We start from the raw sequence: 18769 nt of genomic DNA, 5'->3' as shown, positions 1-18769 counted from the left end.
CACCAAACTTTGCCCAAAATTGTCCCCCGTGAGAAATCGCATGATTTTAGTGTAATTGAAAGCGGGCGTGGCAAACCCGCTCAACAGCGCCAACTAGAGTGAGTTGGGCCAAACCGTAACACGTAGAAAGCTGAAATTTTTTACCTAGGTAGCTTTCTTAAAGTTATGAAAAAAAGTCTATTGTGGGTATGCTCTAAAACCCACAGGAAGCCTGCCATTTTGGGTCAAAGGGTAAAATATTGACGGTTTTTGCCTCAAACTTTAACGAACTAGTCCTAGGCATTTTAAGCTATCACTTTCAAATTTTTTCAGCGTGGAGATGAGACCTTGAGGGTTAAAAGTTATCAAAGGTTTTATGAAATATGCATATTTGCCTGAGCTGTCACATTGCAAAAATCAGGTTTGTGGAAAACCATTAAAAACGCATTAAATCAGTAAGCCCCAAGCCATGCTTTGTCTGAGAATTATGAAACTTGGTAAGCAGATGTAACTTCTCAGTCCCTACAAAAAAGTCTCTTGGACCAATTGTGTAAACCCTAAAGAAAGCCAATTCATTTTCATCAAAGATGTCATTTTGTCATAAAAACGGGTATTATTTTTGACCACAAGATGGCAGCATAATACTTTGAACCTCTGATTTACCCATGTCTATTCTTAATCACTCTTACTTTTATTTATCGACTCTTTAGCTTTCTTATCAGCCATTTAATTACCTTTCATTCCTATATGTGCAGGAACCCAAAGAAACACAGCTGATAACCCCATCATCTGAATATGATATAATATTTGTTGAATTACTAATAAGATATCTGGACGGCTTTCTGAATGATTTCTTTTTAAACTGATCAATGATGAACTTGAATCTGAACATATGACAGCTCTTAATGGTCTCACTTCCTCAATCCATTCTACAGCACCTAATAATGCAATCATTTCTGCCGTGTAAACAGATATTCCTTCATTTAATTTCTTCCCTATATGCAGTTTAAACTCTGGAATTATTACACCTACTCCAGTTTGTCCTAATTGATTTTTTTGATTCATCCGTATACATTTTTACATAATTATAAAACTGTTCTATATATTCTTCCACTATTAAAGAATTACATATATACATTTTATCTCTATTTTTCTTTTCCAATATTGTTAAATCTACTATTGATTCAGGTAAGATCCATGGTGGTGTTATTGATAATGGTACTGTTGGACTAATATTTCAATGATTTAATCCTAATTCTCTTGCTTTCTGAATAATTGTCCAACCAAATGACTTATTATGAACCTTCTTTTTCACTGCAGGAATGTAAAAGTCAATTAATTTTCATCAAAGATGTCATTTTGTCATAAAAACAGGTATTATTTTTGACCACAAGATGGCAGCATAATACTTTGAACCTCTGATTTACCCATGTCTATTCTTAATCACTCTTACTTTTATTTATCGACTCTTTAGCTTTCTTATCAGCCATTTAATTACCTTTCACTCCTATATGTGCAGGAACCCAAAGAAACACAGCTGATAACCCCATCATCTGAATATGATATAATATTTGTTGAATTACTAATAAGATATCTGGACGGCTTTCTGAATGATTTCTTTTTAAACTGATCAATGATGAACTTGAATCTGAACATATGACAGCTCTTAATGGTCTCACCTCCTCAATCCATTCTACAGCACCTAATAATGCAATCATTTAGTAAATTAGCCCAATAGTTTAGAGATAACTGAATTCTTCTCAATGTCGGGAAGTCTGAACAACAACTCTTAATGCATCACGTGACTTTTGGCACATATTTACCGCAGCGTGGGTGGGATTGTTTCTTAGTCGAGCAGAGGCTGTTTTGTGTGTGCAGAGACCATTTTGTACTGGAGGAAAACTTATAAATGATATTTTGAGTGCAAGGTTGGCGGACAGTTTGCAAAACAATTTCTTTTGTGTGAAACACATCTTTTTGTGTGCAAAACAAGTTTTATTTGTGTGCAACACCTTTTCTGTTTACAACCTTTTGGCAGGAAACTATCTCCATAACTCTTGCTGCAGCATTTTGGATCAGCTGAAGACTTTGAACTGCATTTCAACCAGTAAAGTAATGTTTAAACCAGGGGTGTCAAACGTACGGCCCGCCAAACGATTTGGTCCGGCCCCGTGGCCAAATGCAATATCATTATTCAACGGCTGTATCTCCTTGCTGCATCAACCGATCTGCACCTGATTTCACTGCCGAACGGGTTCGTGTGAATTGCCCGGTGGACGTGCGCGTAAAATGCGTGACATTTTCTGCGGTGGCTGGCGGCAGGCGGTGCGCGTACCCCAGCGGTGCTTGGCTGCGAGGGCCGCTCATCGCCGCTTGCGGCTTTAATTATTATTATTATTAATCTGCCACCCCAAAGAGGGGCCTTTTTGGGGGCTTTATCATACTCAAAAACTCACCAAACTTGGCGGATGCAAGAAGACTGTTTAAAAATTTTGTATTTTAAGGTCGTCACAAAAATCAAAACAAAAATGCCTCAACGGCGCCACCTAGCAATTTTCAAAAGACCCTTTGCTATTCACTTACTTCATCGTAGAGACATGAAATTTGGTACAGTGGTAGAGCTCACCAAGACGCTCAGAATTTACAATTAATGTCATAGTGAAAATATCACAGGAAGTCGGCCATTTTAGATTGAAGGTCTGATTTTGACCTCAATTTTGACGTTTACAGCATTGGTACTTGATCGAACTCCTCCTAGGGATTTCGAGCGAGCGGCTTGAAACTCGGTCAGTCTGATCATAAGGCATGGCCAATTAAAAGTTATCAAAACGGTGAGTTTTTGAGCATGTTGAAGGGGCGTTAGCAGGGGTCAAAGTTCACCTACTCGCCACAAAACATAAAACTGTTATATCTCCTACACAGAAACACACAGAGGCACCAAACTTTCTGTGATTGATCATCATCGGGTCTTCTACAATATCCAATGGTCAAATGATGACCTTGCTTAGGCCACGCCCCCTGACAACAGGAAGTGTCATGTTTTGTTGTAAGCGGTCGCTATGTTACCCCTTTAAGCTAATCAACATGAAACTGTGTCCACAGACAGAACACATGTTGATGTGTTGTGGATTTCAGGCCCAACTGGATTCGATGGAGCAGGGGGGCGTGGCGGCGTGGCATATTCACCTCAAACGCTGCTGTCATACGTTTGGCTCTGAATTCCACAGTTTTGGGCCAAGCTGCTTAAAACTCATTTGGATGCATCCTTATCCACCCCCCAACAGGAATCCATAACAAACTTTAGTGAGCAGGACAATAATTATAGAAAGTAACGTTATAGTTGTTCTGCCTTTTGTTAAGACAGCAAGGAATTCATGTTGTGAATACATTACACAAATAAGATATAAATTAATTATTAGTCAGAGGAAATCCATGGTAAAAACAGTTAGAAACTTTTGGGTTCATATTTAATCGTTCGGCGGTGGCCAATCGGCCCGCCGAACGATTTAGTCCGGTCCGATGGCCAAATGCATTATCATTATTCAACGGCTGTATCTCCTCGCTGCATTGAGCGATCTGCACCAGATTTTTTGTGAGTCGTAGGGGAGCGCTGCCGAACACGTTCGTGTGAATCACCCAGTGGACGGGCGGGCAACATGCGTGACAGCATCTGCGGTGGCGGGCGGCCGGCGGTGCGCAAATCCCAGCGGTGGCCAATAGGCCAGAGCGGCGCTTTGCTGCGAGGGCCGCTCATCACCGCTTGCGGTTTTAATTAGGCCCGAGCAGCGAAGCGCTGCGAAGGCCTATTGTATCTGTAGTGTTAATTATTAGGCCCGAGCAGCGAAGCGCTGCGAAGGCCTATTGTTTCTGTGTTGTTTCTTCTTATTATTATTATTATTATTATTATTATTTTTATTCTGCCCCCCTAAAGAGGGACCTTTTTGGGGGCTTCATCATATTCAAAAACTCACCAAACTTTGCAGATGCATGGTGACTGTTTAAAAATTTTGTATTTTAAGGTCGTCACAAAAATCTAAAGAAAAATGCCTCAACGGCGCCACCTAGAAATTTTCAAAGGACCCTTTGCTATTCACTTACTTCATCGTAGATTAATGAAATTTTGTACAGTTGTAGATCTAAGCAAGACGCTCAGAATTTACAATTAACGTCATAGTGCAAATATCACAGGAAGTCGGCCATTTTAGATTGAAGGTCGTAATTTTACCTCATTTTTGACGTTTACAGCATTGGTATTTGATCGAACTCGTCCTAGGGATTTCGAGCGAGCGGCTTGAAACTCGGTCAGTCTGATCATAAGGCATGGCCAATTAAAAGTTATCAAAACGGTGAGTTTTTGAGCATTTTGAAGGGGCGTTAGCAGGGGTCAAAGTTCACCTACTCGCCACAAAACATAAAACTGTTATATCTCCTACACAGAAACACACAGAGGCACCAAACTTTCTGTAATTGATCATCATCGGGTCTTCTACAATATCCAATGGTCAAATGATGACATCACTTAGGCCACGCCCCCTGACAACAGGAAAAACTGTTATATCTCCTACACAGAAACACACAGAGGCACCAAACTTTCTGTGATTGATCATCATCGGGTCTTCTACAATATCCAATGGTCAAATGATGACATCACTTAGGCCACGCCCCCTGACAACAGGAAAAACTGCTATATCTCCTACACAGAAACACACAGAGGCACCAAACTTTCTGTGATTGATCATCATCGGGTCTTCTACAATATCCAATGGTCAAATGATGACATCACTTAGGCCACGCCCCCTGACAACAGGAAAAACTGCTACATCTCCTACACAGAAACACACAGAGGCACCAAACTTTCTGTGATTGATCATCATCGGGTCTTCTACAATATCCAATGGTCAAATGATGACATCACTTAGGCCACGCCCCCTGACAACAGGAAGTGTCATGTTTTATTGTTAGCAGTCGCTATGTTACCCCTCTGAGCTAATCAACATGAAACTGTGTCCACAGACAGAAGACATGTTGCTGTGTTGTTGATTCCAGGCCCAACTGGATTCCATGTAGCAGTGCGGCATGGTGGCGTGGCGAAGTCACCTGAAACGCCGCTGCCATATGTCCAGACTTCCATAGGATATTGATAAATTTAATAAAAAGTAACTTAAAATTACCTTAAAAGGACAACATTTTTAAAATTCAAAAGGCTTATTTAATGCTTTGAGAACATCTCTTCTATTCGGCTACAAAATCAACTGGATTCGATGGAGCAGGGCGGCGTGGTGGCGTGGCAAAGTCACCTGAAACACCACTGCCATATGTCCAGACTTCCATAGGATATTGATAAATTTAATAAAAAGTAACTTAAAATTACCTTAAAAGGACAACATTTTTAAAAGTCAAAAGGCTTATTTAATGCTTTGAGAACATCTCTTCTATTCGGCTACAAAACCAACAAAAACAGGATGATCTTTTAAGCTATAACACCATTTTTAAGATGTCAATACATAGATTTTAAGCTGGTGGGTCGCCACTGCCTCCGGTGGCCAAATGCATCGCTGCATCAACTGATCTGCACCAGTTTAATCTCGTCATGGCAAAATTATTTTTTCTCTTCATGTGTGGCCCTAATACTCCATCGTAAGAACACTGCTGTCGTTACCGCGGGTCCTGGGGAAAAAAAAACGCTGCTCCTGGGGGGAATTTTTGATTATGCTCACGCATAGATGTGTAAAACTTCACATTGCAATTCAGACAGGCGCAGACTGCACCTTGCAGTTCATTTTAAAGAGGCAGTTTTGGCGCATATTCCGATAGAAACGGGCTGCGGGGAGCCTAAGTGTGTTGTCGTGGGCGTGTTTACCCGCTGCAGGTAACCGCTGTGAAACAATCAGAAAGATTTCCCTGATTAATAACATCTTTATGGCGCGCTAGACTTATTGTTACTATGTGCTGCTTTACCAGTTATCTCTTTCTCTCTCTCGCTCGCTCGCTCGTCATCGGACAAAAATCAAACTGCTTCATGTTTTTATTTGAAATTGTGCGTCAGACTCAGATTTAGAAGTGTTGTTACGTTTGAGCTGTAACTGCAACCGTTATATATATAGATATATATATATATAGATATATATATATAGATATATATATATATATATATATATATATATATATATATATATATATATATATATATATATATATATATATATATATATGGTAACTTTACTGAATTTGCAGCATAAGAAGATTGGGTTTGACAGACAACACCAACTGTCCCCTCAATCCAGTGCACACAATACCACAACAGACCTCATCACGCTCTACAGTACATCAAGAAAACTAAATCAACTAAAACAAGTTCACGAGCGCACATGAAATGAAGTTAATCCATATTAGTGTGTCAGGGTGTCTAAGCATTCTCCGGAATTTGACATCTCAGCAGAGCCTGTAATAATTATAGAAAGTAACATTATAGTTGTTCTGCCTTTTGTTAAGACAGCAAGGAATTCATGTCGTGAATACATTACATAAATAAGATAATAATTCTTAGTCAGAGGAAATCCAAGGCAAAAACAGTTAGAAAAGTTTTGGGTTCATATTTAATCAGAGTGAGACATCACAACTTTGTTAGATCTCTATGTGAATTACGTGAGATAGTGAGTGCTCTCACCTTAAAAAAGATCTTTGACGTATTTTGCTCCGGTTAAAAGCTGCTTTTCAGCGATGAAGCTAGGGAAACTGCTAATGTTGAAGTTGAATTTGTTCTACACGCTTCTGCCTTGGAAAAATATTCGTCTTTTTACAAAAAGAATGTTTAAAGCCAGATTTGGGAACAAAGGTTATTCAGAGAATGCAAGAAAAGGAAGCTTTTGGGGGGAACTTTTGTCCTAGCTGTCTAGCTGCATATGGCCCCAGGACAGCACAATAGTTTTCTTGAAGTTTAATTTTGGAGAAGTAGAAACAAGTATTAATTTCAAAAGGTAGGTAAAAAAGGAAAAAAGTTTTTACAAAATCTTAAAATGTTGGATAGTCGTTATTTCCATCTTGCTGTGAAAATTGGTGAAATATTATCATTTTTAATGCTTAGATATAAAATCGCAAGGCCATTACTAAAATTGCCTTTTGTTGAAAATGTTTTTTGGCATGCCATACTTTATATTTATAGGTAGCCTAGATGTGCATAATAAAAGAGTGGAACTAAAACCTGGTCTAAAATTATTATGGAGCTTTAACTTGCTAAGAGTAATACTGTTAGATGATTATATCTTTAAAATGAGATAACTGTCTCAAAAAATGTGATAGTTTATTTGGTCTGAAGAGATGATGCAATTCAATGTTATTTATATAGCGACAATTCATGAAATATGTCATCTCAAGGCACTTTACAACGTCAAAATCAATCAGATTATACAGATTGGGTCAGATTATACACATTGGTCAAAAAATTCCTATATAAGGGAACCAGTTCATTGCATCAAAGTCTTGACAAGTAGCATTCTCTCTTGAAGAAGCGTAGAGCCACAGGGAGAGTCGTCTGCATTGTCCATGGCTTTGCAGCAATCCTACCTACTGAGCAAGCATGAAGCGACAGCAGGAAAAAAAACTCCCCATTAACGGGAAGGAAAAACCTCCAGCAGAACCGGGCTCAGTATGAACGGTCATCTGCCTCGACAGACTGGGGGTTACAGAAGACAGAGCAGAGACACAACAAGACAGACAAAAAAGCACAGAAGTTCTACATTAGATGGTAGTAGCGGGTGATCTGTCTTCCCTGGATGAAGCCACAGCTAACAGAACGCCAGACCAGGTGTGCCTACTATGAAGAAAAAAGAAAAATCAAAAAGTTAAAAGCTGAAATTACAACAGTCATTCAAAATTGAAGAACAATAGACCCTGATGTCCTGCAGTAGCCTAAACCTATAGCAGCATAACTATAGAGGTAGCTCAGGGTAACATGAGCCACTCTAACTATAAGCTTTTTAAAAAAGGAAAGTCCCAAGGGCCAGCTTCTAGTGGAGAAGTTCAAGTATCTTGGGGTCTTGTTCACGAATGAGGGGAAGATGGAGCGGGAGATCGACAGGCGGATTGGTGCGGCGTCTGCTGTGAAGCGGGCGCTATACCGGTCCGTTGTGGTGAATCTGCACCAGATTTTTTGTGAGTCGTGGGGGAGCGCTGCCGAACACGTTTGTGTAAATCGCCCAGTGGACGGGCGGGCAAAATGCGTGACAACATCTGCGGTGGCGGGCGGCCGGCGGTGCGCAAATCCCAGCGGTGGCCAAGGCCGGAGCGGCGCTTTGCTGCGAGGGCCGCTCATCACCGCTTGCGGTTTTAATTATTATTATTATTCTGCCCCCCTAAAGAGGGGCCTTTTTGGGGGCCTTACCTTTTTCAAAAACTCACCAAACTTTGCAGATGTATGGTGACTGTTTAAAAATTTTGTATTTTAAGGTCATCACAAAAATCAAAAGAAAAATGCCTCAACGGCGCCACCTAGAAATTTTCAAAGGACCCTTTGCTATTCACTTACTTCATCGTAGAGACATGAGATTTGGTACAGTGGTAGAGCTCACCAAGACGCTCAGAATTTACAATTAATGTCATAGTGCAAATATCACAGGAAGTCGGCCATTTTAGATTGAAGGTCTGATTTTGACCTGATTTTTGACGTTTACAGCATTGGTATTTGATCGAACTCCTCCTAGGGATTTTGAGCGAGCGGCTTGAAACTCGGTCAGTCTGATCATAAGGCATGGCCAATTAAAAGTTATCAAAACGGTGAGTTTTTGAGCATGCTGAAGGGGCGTTGGCAGGGGTCAAAGTTCACCAACTCGCCATGAAACACAAAACTGTTATATTTCATACACAAAAACTCACAGAGCCACCAAACTTTCAGTAGTTGATCACCACTAGGTCTTCTTTAATATCCAATGGTCAAATGATAACATTGCTTAGGCCACGCCCCCTGACAACAGGAAGTGTCATGTTTTGTTGTAAGCGGTCGCTATGTTACCCCTCTGAGCTAATCAACATGAAACTGTGTCAAGAGACAGAAGACATATTGGTGTGTTGTGGATTCCAGCCCCAAGTGGATTCCATGGAGCAGGGCGGCGTGGTGGCGTGGGGAAGTCACATCAAACCATATATTTTTAATCTTTTGACAGCATTATTTGCTCAAACCTGTCCACCAGGTGGCAGCAAGAGACCACAAATAAACCACAAACCAAGTTGTCTTGTTCAGTAAGGCAAGGCAAGGCAAATTTATTTATATAGCACAATTCAGTACAAAGACAATGCAAAGTGCTTTACATGATTAAAATATAGCAAAATAAAACAGAATAAAAGCAAGTAGGTAGGAATAAAATGTAGATAGAAAAAAGAACAAAAAAGTGGTGATTCAGTTAACTAGAACAGTTGAAGGCAATCCTAAACAAATGTGTTTTTAATCTTGATTTAAAGGAACTCAGGCTTTACGCACCTTTACAATTTTCTGGAAGTTTGTTCCAGATCAGTGGAGCATAGGAACTAAATGCTGCTTCTCCTTGTTTAGTTCTGGTTCTAGGTATGCAGAGTAGGCTAGAGCCAGAAGACCTTAATGGTCTGGAGGGTTTATACACTGATAACAAGTCTGATGTATTTAGGTGCTAAGCCATTCAGGGATTTATAGACGAACAGAAGTTTTTAAAGTCTATTCTCTGATATACAGGGAGCCATGGAAGGACTTTAGAACTGGGGTGATGTGCTCTACTTTCTTAGTCTTAGTGAGGACGCGGGCAGGAGCGTTCTGGATCAGCTGCAGCTGTCTGATCCACTTTTTAGGCAGGCCTGTGAAAACACCGTTGCACCGTTGCAAATATAAACGCATGGATTAGTTTTTCCAGATCCTGCTGAGACATTAGTCCTTTAATCCTGGAAATGTTTTTCAGGTGATAGAAAGCTGACCTTGTAACTTTCTTTAGATGCTTTTGGAGGTTCAGGTCTGAGCACTGCATGAAAAGTGAGATTTTCGTCCCCGTAAACTACCGCAGATCTCCCTAATTTTCGGCAGTTAACGACAATTTGCAACCCGTGCTTGTTGCCGTTTTCAGTGCCACAAATTGTCGGAACCGGACTCTGACGTATGTGGAGAGCGATCAGCTGTACTAATGGCCCTAATTAGCATATGAATGCAGCGGACCCGCGCGGCTGGCCAGGTCTGGCTTGAATAACCTACTCAGTATTGGCTGAAACCACTTTTTTTAAATAAGTAAAATCGCTCCTGATTGGCAGCAAAACCACACGTGGCCAGGGCAGGCCAGAATGTTCTTACTCAGTATTGGCTGAAACCATTATTTTCAAACTAGTAAAATCACTCGTGATTGGTTGGTTGGTTTATATTTTTATATATATATATATATATATATATATATATATATATATATATATATATATATATATATATATATATATATATATATATATTATGCTGTATATTCATGTTATCTTATGTAGGCTACTACACTATCATTAGGCTACCTTCAAGGACATGAATGAATTTATACAGGAAATTAACATTTGCCAGGAAGATGTTTATGCAAAGAAAGAGCTTTATTAAAAAAAACACACACACACACACAACTATATACAACGCGAGGATCTTCCCACACATGCGTATCCAAAAAACTACAACTCCGTGAACTGTCCGTTTGCCTCCTCGGGGTTGTAGGCAACTGCTGGCGGCGTTCTTTCCGAGGCAGGTCCGATGTGCAGACGCCTGCTGTGCGTGGCTTTGTACTTCGGCGTCGCCTCTAACCGGGACTGCAGCTTCACACAGAGTTCAGAGAGATCCGGCCTACGAAATGACGGCGGTACAATCCATCCAGAGACCCCGCCAACGACGCCATCTTCCTCGTCAGACATGAGGTCGACGGTGGCGGACATCCAGAGTTCCACTTCCTCATCAGCTAGCACGCTCTGCCTCGATTCCTGCAGCTGTAAAAAACAAAACAATGAATCAGTATTATGCGATGGGATGCACTGCGTATGGACACAACACATCTATCAATGCACCTGAAAAATAGTCACCAAATAAAGTCTTACCCTCTTTCTTCTCGCTCGACTCCGAGCTGAATTCTTGGCAGCTTCCGCCCGCATTGAGTTCTCTGGCTGCGTACCGTCTCGTAATACGTCTTACAGGCGGCTGGAAAACAAATGAGAGTGGTATGAATAAAAGCCAAACGCAAGTCACAGTAACATTAAAAACAAGGGAGAAACAGTAAAACAAGTCCCTTATACACAATGTCGTCTTTATCAATATAGTGTAAATCGAGGCTTGCAGTTATTGCTCCGAGCAGATAGGAGGTAACTGCCTCATTATGAGGCGTGCTTAGTCTGTGAAAACAAAATGTACAGTTATGATCGGTATCTATCCGTATCTATTTCCTTTTATCGCAGAATGAAAGCATATTCTTTAAATCTTACCCTTGCGCCGGTTCATAGCGCCTGCAATTTGTCTCCGAGTTGTGAAGACGGCGTACTGTAAATCACAAAAAATACACCCTTAGCTTTGGGTTATGGCTAGGCTACTTTTAGCTTAGCTAGCAGTCAAATATATTCTTACCGCAAGCTTTTGTGCATCCGTCTTCTCTTCTTGGAGTTAGTCTCTCCAGCACAGTTGTTCGACTGCAGAGCCGCCATCTTGTCCTCTATGGACAGCAACCTGGAGTTTACCGAATTCTGCAGTTGAGTGAACCTCTCATGTCGGCAGTATGTTGAGTAAGCTGACGAGACAGTCCACTGATAGCAATCAGCAGTTTCTTCTCGTCAGTCTGCGGACTGGCTGAAAGTTGTGGATCGCGTCCTAGAGGAGTTGAACGCGAGACGTTGTCCGGCATACCAGTAAAATCCAAACACAGTAAAGTCGTCTTCTTCTTCTTCTTCTTCTTCTTCTTCTTCTTCTTCTTTAGGATTTAACGACAGCTTGCATCCATAGTTGTTGCATTACTGCCATCTATTGGATCCTAATATATATCCTTCAAATCCTTATGATCCCAGAATAAAAAAAACAAAACGAAAAATCTTTGTACATCCCTTTTCTATACTTAATAATGCAGATAATGAATCACTACAAATTATTATTTTATTTATATTTGTATCCTCCACCCATTCTAAAGCTAATAATATAGCACATAATTCTACCGCATATATACTAAAATAATTAGATGTTATTTTTGAAATATTAATTTTTAATTCAGGAATCACTACAGCTACACTAGTTGCTTCATTTTTTGGATTTTTCGAACCATCAGTATAAATTTGCAAATTATCATTATATTTAATCTGTATTTGATTGTAAAATTCTTGGCAGATATCTATTATATTTCTTGTCTTAATATTTAATAATGATCCATCTATATTAATATATTTCCATATCCATGTAGGTCTCAAAGCCCACAATACTGTTGGACTGAATTCTTTGTTATATACATTAAATGTTTTTGCTCTATCATCCCCAATCCATCCAAAACTATTAAATTGACCCTTTCGTCTTTCCCAACAACTTTCTAATACTTTCATAACTGGATGATCTTCATTATGTCCTTTTAAATTTATCCAGTAATTAACCATTATCTGTTGCCTTCTGATACATAATGGCATTTCTCCTGATTCTATTTGTAAAGCACATACTGGAGTTGATTTAACTGCCCCTAAACAAATTCTCAATGCTCTAGCTTGAGTAACGTAAAAAATTTTTAACCTACTTAGCCGCTGAACCATATACCACACTCCCATAATCTATTCTTGACCTAATTAGTGACACATACACATTTTTATGCGATTCAAAACTTGCACCCCATGTTAACCCTGCTTTCATTTGAGCGTTTTAATGGAATACTGGGAAAGTTTAATCACAACAATAGGACAATTGAAGTCCAGATTATGAGGCAATTTCAGCAGAGCCAACAGCTTCATATGCCATGGACATGTGAATATGGTGCAGAATTTGCCAGTATTTTAGGAAGACAAATGGTTGGGACTTTGTCATGCAATGACACAGCTGATATGCTTTATGTGAAGCACAGTGTTTTGGTGTCAGCAGAACGAAAGCCAATAGAAGTTTGGGGCTTGCAGGGAACAGACACGTCATACCCAGCATAATTTCTGCCAGTTGAGCGCATTGCTGGGAGATGTGTAGTTAATACATCCTCTGTGCATTTAAGTAAGACCAAAAAAAGGTCACTGTAGTCATGCCACTATGCACAGTAGTTGAGCTCTAGGAGACTGTGATCTCTGCAGACCTCTCATTCTGATTCTAATGTTTGCATGGAATGCACATTTTACCTTGCTGATTCTGATTCACATTTTACCAACTGATTCTGATTAAAACAAATTTTTGAAATAAATTATTTTGTGTATTTTTTTTACATAACATTTGCCATTGCTAATGGCATACACAGTAATCTAGCATACTTTAATTAATTAAATCAATTCAAGGTAAAATGTAAGAGTCTATATTTAGGTTATATAGAGCCTGATCTATTTGTACCAGAGATTTTCTTACCTTTTAGAGAAATGTCACTTGGGGTAAAACTCCCCCTGCAACCCTGATTTACATTTGTTTAGCTCACAGCATTTTCATTTACATGTTAAAGCCTCCCCTAGAATTAGGAGGAGGGGGGTCATGGGGGGACAACTCCCAAGGTAGGCCCACGTCAATTTCTGACAATTCACGGCAGTTTTCGGTGTTGCCTGCAAATTGCCGTGAACAGCCGTTAACCTGAACTTCCACGACAATCTACAGTGCCGCATAGTGACGAAAATCTCACTTTTCATGCAGTGGAGACCATTACTACTCCAAGATTTCGGGCCTGATCAGTGGTTCCTAGCTGAAGCGACTGAAGCTGTGTGTTAACTTTTGATCTCTCCTCTATTGGTCCAAATATTATTACTTCTGTTTCGTTTTTATTCAACTGAAGAAAATTTTGGCACATCCACGTATTGATTTCTTCTAGGCATTTACTCAGTGCTTGAACTGGTTCATAGTCACCTGGTGACATGGTGATGTAGAGCTGTGTGTCGTCTGCATAGTTATGGTAGCTGATGTTGTTGTTTCTTATGATCTGAGCTAGAGGAGCATGTAGATATTGAATAGGAGGGGACCCAAGATGGACCCTTGGGGAACCCCACATGTGATTTTTGTAATCTTCGATGTAAAGTTACCTACTGATACAAAAAAGTCCCTGTCCTTTAAGTAGGATTTAAACCAGTGGAGAGCTGTACCACAGAGGCCGACCCAGTTCTCCAGGCGCTCTAACAGAATGGAGTGATCAACAGTATCAAATGCTGCACTGAGGTCCAACAGAACCAGCACTGTGGTTCTTCCACAGTCTGTATTTCTATGGATGTCATCAAACACCTTGATAAGGGCGGTCTCTGTACTGTGGTGAGCACGGAAGCCAGACTGGAAAACGTCAAAGCGGCTGGTCGTTGTTAAGAAGGTGTTTAATTGTTGAAACACAGCTTTTTCAATAATCTTACTGATAAAGGGGAGGTTTGAGATGGGCCTGTAGTTCTGGAGTAGTAGTTTGTCTAAATTGTTCTTTTTTAACAGTGGTTTGATAATTGCTGTTTTTAGGGACTGGGGGGAAAACACCTGACAGAAGGGATGTGTTTATTATCTGAGTCAAATCAGACGCTATGACAGGCAAAACTTTCTTAAGGAAAACTATGGGTAGAGCATCAAAACAGCATGAGGAGGAACTTAGCTGCTGAATGATCTCCTCTAAGCTTTTGGAGTTTATTTGGCTGAATTGGAACATTTTGTCAGGATAAGTTCCAGCTGAATACGGCTTTGGTTCTAGAGTTGGTGTGGATGTACAAACTGATCTTCTAATTATCAGTTTATTTATTTTTTAGACTAGTTCCATATGAGAGGTTGCAAGAAAACTTGTTACTTTACTGAATTTGCAGCTTAAGAACCCTGGGTTTGACAGACAACACCAACTGTCCCCTCAATCCAGTGCACACACTACCACAACAGACCTCATCACGCTCTACAGTACATCAAGAAAACTAAATCAACTAAAACAAGTTTACGAGTGCACATGAAATTAAGTTAATACATATTTGTGTGTCAGGGTGTCTAAGCACTCTCCAGAATTTGACATCTCAGCAGAACCTGTAATAATTATAGAAAGTAACGTTATAGTTGTTCTGCCTTTTGTTAAGACAGCAAGGAATTCATGTCGTGAATACATTACATAAATAAGATATAAATTAATTATTAGTCAGAGGAAATCCATGGTAAAAACAGTTAGAAACGTTTTGGGTTCATATTTAATCAGAGTGAGACATCACAACTTTGTTAGATCTCTATGTGAATTATGTGAGATAGTGAGTGCTCTCACCTTAAATAAAAGATCTTTGACGTATTTTGCTCTGGTAAAAGCTGCTTTTCAGCGATGAAGCTAGGGAAACTGCTAATGTTGAAGTTGAATTTGTTCTACACGCTTCTGCCTTGGAAAATATTCGTCTTTTTACAAAAAGAATGTTTAAAGCCAGATTTGTGAATAAAGGTTATTCAGAGAACGCAAGAAAAGGAAGCTTTGTGTGGGGAACTTTTGTCCCAGCTGTCTAACTGCATATGGCCCCAGGACAGCACAATAGTTTTCTTGAAGTATAATTTTGGAGAAGTAGAAACAAGTATTAATTTCAAAAGGTAGGTAAAAGAGGAAAAAAGTTTTTACAAAATCTTAAAATGTTGGATAGTTGTTATTTCCATCTTGCTGTGAAAATTGGTGAAATATTATCATTTTTAATGCTTAGATATAAAATTGCAAGGCAATTACTAAAATTGCCTTTTGTTGAAAATGTTTTATGGCATGCCATACTTTATATTTATAGGTAGCCTAGATGTGCATAATAAAAGAGTGGAACTAAAAGCTGGTCTAAAATTTTTATGGAGCTTTAACTTGCTAAGAGTAATAACGTTAGATGATTATATCTTTAAAATGAGATAACTGTCTCATAAAATGTGATAGGTCTAAAGATTGGTCTAAAGAGATGATTCAATTCAATGTTATTTATATAGCGCCAATTCATGAAATATGTCATCTCAAGGCACTTTACAAAGTCAAAATCAATCAGATTATACAGATTGGGTCAGATTATACACATTGGTCAAAAAAATTCCTATATAAGGGAACCAGTTCATTGCATCAAAGTCTTGACAAGTAGCATTCTCTCTTAAAGAAGCGTAGAGCCACAGGGAGAGTTGTCTACACTGTCCATGGCTTTGCAGCAATCCTACCTACTGAGCAAGCATGAAGCAACAGCGGGAAAAAAAACTCCCCATTAACGGGAAGGAAAACCTCCAGCAGAACCGGGCTCAGTATGAACGGTCATCTGCCTCGACAGACTGGGGGTTACAGAAGACAGAGCAGAGACACAACAAGACAGACAAAAAAGCACAGAAGTTCTACATTAGATGGTAGTAGCGGGTGATCTGTCTTCCCTGGATGATGCCACAGCTAACAGAACGCCGGACCAGGTGTACCTACTATGAAGAAAAAAGAAAAATCAAAAAGTTAAAAGCTGAAATGACAACAGTCATTCAAAATTGAAGAACAATAGACCCTGATGTCCTGCAGTAGCCTAAACGTATAGCAGCATAACTATAGAGGTAGCTCAGGGTAACATGAGCCACTCTAACTATAAGCTTTTTAAAAAAGGAAAGTCCAAAGAGCCAGCTTCTAGTGGAGAAGTTCAAGTATCTTGGGGTCTTGTTCATGAATGAGGGGAAGATGGAGCGGGAGATCGACAGGCGGATTGGTGCAGCGTCTGCTGTGAAGCGGGCGCTGTACCGGTCCGTTGTGGTGAAGAGAGAGCTGAGCCAAAAGGCGAAGCTCTCGATTTACCGGTCGATCTACGTTCCTACCCTCATCTATGGTCACGAGCTTTGGGTCGTGACCGAAAGAACGAGATCCCGGATACAAGCGGCCGAAATTAGTTTTCTCCATAGTGTGTCTGAGCTCACCCTTAGAGATAAGGTGAGGAGCTCAGTCATCTGGGGAGGACTCAGAGTAGAGCCACTGCTTCTTCATGTCGAGAGGAGCCAGTTGAGGTGGCTTGTGCATCTGGTTAGGATGCCTCCCGGGTGAGGTGTTCTGGGCACGTCCCACCGGGAGGAGGCCCAGGGGAAGACCCAGAACACGCTGGAGGGACTCTGCTGGCCTGGGAGCGCTTTGGGATTCCCCCAGAGAAGCTGGCCCAAGTGGCTGGGGAGAGGAATGTCTGGGCCTCCTTTATAAAGCTGCTACCCCCGCGATATTGCTAAAGTGTTCCTTTGGCAATAGTCCAATTGCTAAAGTGTTACTTTTGCATTACTTTTGGGTGTGTATCCACCAATTTAGATGTTAAACTTTCATAAAAGCTGTCTTAATGCAAGAAACAAAACCCTTGGACACATGAAATAGCAAGTAACTTTAAAAAACCAAAATGGTTTTGTTAACTTTTCACATTAAGCTGGATTAACAGCTAGTAAGATACCTTTGATTAAATTGGTATACTAATGTTTAAACTAGGGGTGTCAAAGATACGGCCCGCGGGCCGAATTCGGCCCGCCGAACGATTTAGTCCGGTCCGATGGCCAAATGCATTATCATTATTCAACGGCTGTATCTCCTCGCTGCATCGAGCGATCTGCACCAGATTTTTTGTGTCGTGGGGGAGCGCTGCCGAACACGTTCGTGTGAATCGCCCAGTGGACGGGCGGGCAAAATGCGTGACAGCATCTGCGGTGGCGGCCGGCCGGCGGTGCGCAAATCCCAGCGGTGGCCAATAGGCCAGAGCGGCGCTTTGCTGCGAGGGCCGCTCATCACCGCTTGCGGTTTTAATTATTATTATTTTTATTCTGCCCCCCTAAAGAGGGGCCTTTTTGGGGGCTTTATCATATTCAAAAACTCACCAAACTTTGCAGATGCATGGTGACTGTTTAAAAATTTTGTATTTTAAGGTCGTCACAAAAATCTAAAGAAAAATGCCTCAACGGCGCCACCTAGAAATTTTCAAAGGACCCTTTGCTATTCACTTACTTCATCGTAGATTAATGAAATTTTGTACAGTTGTAGATCTAAGCAAGACGCTCAGAATTTACAATAAACGTCATAGTGCAAATATCACAGGAAGTCGGCCATTTTAGATTGAAGGTCGTAATTTTACCTCATTTTTGACGTTTACAGCATTGGTATTTGATCGAACTCGTCCTAGGGATTTCGAGCGAGCGGCTTGAAACTCGGTCAGTCTGATCATAAGGCATGGCCAATTAAAAGTTATCAAAACGGTGAGTTTTTGAGCATGTTGAAGGGGCGTTAGCAGGGGTCAAAGTTCACCTACTCGCCACAAAACAGAAAACTGTTATATCTCCTACACAGAAACACACAGAGGCACCAAACTTTCTGTAATTGATCATCATCGGGTCTTTTACAATATCCAATGGTCAAATGATGACATCACTTAGGCCACGCCCCCTGACAACAGGAAAAACTGTTATATCTCCTACACAGAAACACACAGAGGCACCAAACTTTCTGTGATTGATCATCATCGGGTCTTCTACAATATCCAATGGTCAAATGATGACATCACTTAGGCCACGCCCCCTGACAATAGGAAAAACTGTTATATCTCCTACACAGAAACACACAGAGGCACCAAACTTTCTGTGATTGATCATCATCGGGTCTTCTACAATATCCAATAGTCAAATGATGACATCACTTAGGCCACGCCCCCTGACAACAGGAAAAACTGCTATATC

At 40.5% G+C, this 18769-nt stretch overlaps 1 protein-coding gene and 2 long non-coding RNA genes across 3 annotated transcripts in view; 1 reads left to right on the top strand and 2 right to left on the bottom strand.

Moving 5' to 3' along the window:
* LOC118556447 (CCR4-NOT transcription complex subunit 9) overlaps window positions 1-18769 on the top strand; it is a 48139-nt gene that overhangs the window by 6233 nt on the left and 23137 nt on the right. The window lies entirely within an intron of this gene.
* Window positions 10838-11125, bottom strand: LOC118563788. Its single transcript, XR_004931434.1, has 2 exons — window positions 11053-11125; window positions 10838-10944 (listed from the first exon to the last, which is right to left on the bottom strand). It is a non-coding gene; the product is annotated as an uncharacterized LOC118563788 (long non-coding RNA).
* On the bottom strand, window positions 11251-12011 carry LOC118563789. The gene is made up of 3 exons (XR_004931435.1): window positions 11573-12011; window positions 11434-11488; window positions 11251-11343 (listed from the first exon to the last, which is right to left on the bottom strand). It is a non-coding gene; the product is annotated as an uncharacterized LOC118563789 (long non-coding RNA).

This window comes from Fundulus heteroclitus, chromosome 7, assembly GCF_011125445.2.
Source record: "Fundulus heteroclitus isolate FHET01 chromosome 7, MU-UCD_Fhet_4.1, whole genome shotgun sequence".
NCBI classification, from domain to species: domain Eukaryota; kingdom Metazoa; phylum Chordata; class Actinopteri; order Cyprinodontiformes; family Fundulidae; genus Fundulus; species Fundulus heteroclitus.
The sequence above is the reverse complement of the archived record's forward strand: the minus strand, read 5'-3'. Positions and strand labels throughout refer to the sequence as shown.